The sequence below is a fragment of the Rutidosis leptorrhynchoides genome, chromosome 4 (assembly GCF_046630445.1).
Source record: "Rutidosis leptorrhynchoides isolate AG116_Rl617_1_P2 chromosome 4, CSIRO_AGI_Rlap_v1, whole genome shotgun sequence".
Taxonomy (NCBI): Eukaryota; Viridiplantae; Streptophyta; class Magnoliopsida; order Asterales; family Asteraceae; genus Rutidosis; species Rutidosis leptorrhynchoides.
In genome coordinates, this window is record NC_092336.1 from 460,536,193 (window position 1) to 460,538,391 (window position 2,199).

Consider the following 2,199-nt stretch of genomic DNA (forward strand, 5'->3'; position numbering starts at 1 on the left):
ATGTACTCAGTTACAAATCAACATCATTCGGTGAAATTTGACTTCATAAACGATACTCAGGTCGATATCATGGATTACAGAATCACAACTCAATTCCAAATACAGTTAGATTGCTGTTTCACTTTTTATTTTCTTCTCCTTGATTTTTGTTTAATCGAATATTAACTGTCGCCCATTTGGATTATAAAATTAATCGAATGATCAGTGATGTCAGTGAACGCACTCAATTCTTTCATTATCATATTCAATTAATAGTTTAACAAACTCAATCTGGCGAATTAATTATATACATTGCTGATACAGAAACCTTTTCCTCTGTTCTTCTCCAAATTATTCAATAGCACGATTTCAAATCACATTTCAAAATCTATTAAAACAGTTTTGCTAGTATTCTTCTAAACAAACTTCTGTAAAAATCTCAATCTCAAATTCCTTTTCTTGAATTCTAATTTTGGATTCAAAGGCAGTTTTCGAAAAGTCAACGAATATGTTCATAAAGAAATTCGAACTTGTTTTGAGATTTCTGTTTAAATTGATGACTCATAGAGTTTATAGGAAGGATTTGCAACCTAATTCATGAAGAAAGTTGGAGCTAAAATGTGATGACCCGGGAATTTCTAACTAAATTTAAACTTAATCTTTATATGATTTCGATACGATAAACAAAGTCTGTAATGTTGAAATCTCAAAAATTTTGAACTGTGTTCATATATTCAATTATCCTTGACTATGCCTGACGATTCACGAACAATTGATTGTAAATAAATATGTGTATATATATATATATATATATATATATATATATATATATATATATATATATATATATATATATATATATATATATATATATATATATATATATATATATATATATAAATGTAAGTATATATAATAATTTGAAATATAAAATATAGAAATTAAACATTAGATTCCAATATGTAAAATAAGATACAAAACAATTAAGTGAAATTTAAAATGAATATGTATATATTATTTCTATAATTAATAAGATAGATATATTATAAAAAAATTTATAAATAATAGTTGGACATATTACTTGGAGTCAATCATGACATATTTCAAAAGACGTTGCATTCGAGTCGTTGAGTTCATCAAGATTATTATTAAGTCAATTATAGTTGGACATATTATGAAATGGTATGCATGCCGTCAACTTTCGATGTAATGAAAGTTTGTCTTTTAAAAACGAATGCAATGTTTGTAAAATGTATCATATAGAGGTCAAGTACCTCGCGATGTAACCAAATGTAATGTATTCGTCCAGATGGATTAGGACGGGTTCTTTCAGTTGGTATCAGAGCGGTGGTCTTAGCCAACCAGGTCCTGCATTAGTGTGTCTAACTGATAGTTGTTTAGATGCATTAGTGAGTCTGGAGTTCGACCGTGTCTGCATGTCAAAAGTTTTGCTTATCATTTCTTATCGGAAATTACCTGCTTATCATTCTTAGTCTAGACACGTTTTACTGCATTGACTGCATGAATAGTGTATAGACAAAATTCATATCTTAGCGTATCTGCTACTGTAGACTTTGCCTGACAGCTTCCGTATATTCCTCCGTAACTTATGGGATTTTAGTATTATATATGCATATGTAAATTATGTATTTCAGGGTACTAATCTACATCCTATAATCTATCTCTTATCGAAAATCCTTCATCTGATCGTACGAGATGAATCCCTCAACCAGTTCGAATTCCTCGGATTTCGACAACTATTCCGATATGGAGTTTCACCTACGCTCCGAAAGCAGTGTCACCAGAATGAATCAACCAATCATCCATCCCCAATTCATCTGATGGGTTCGTAGTCGACTTAATCAATGGAGACGCGCAGAAGGCGATCCCTTTCACTAACTGAATTCACCTCTTGATGAAGAACCTGAAGCACTTACCGGCGAACCTGTTCGTAACCCCATTTTCTCCCTCATTTCCCGAATATCTCGCCACGACTATATCATAACTCAGATTCTAAACCTTATTCATTCGCCCGTTCTTACAGACAATCATCCCGGAGTAATAAGTCAACGAACTACGCGCACGAGTTGTAGCCTTGAAAAATATGGTGCAAAACGTACCAGTTTCAGCAACATCAACGGCACCAACAGCACCACCAACATCAATACCAGTACCACCAACATCAATACCAGTACTACCAACATCAATACCAACATCATT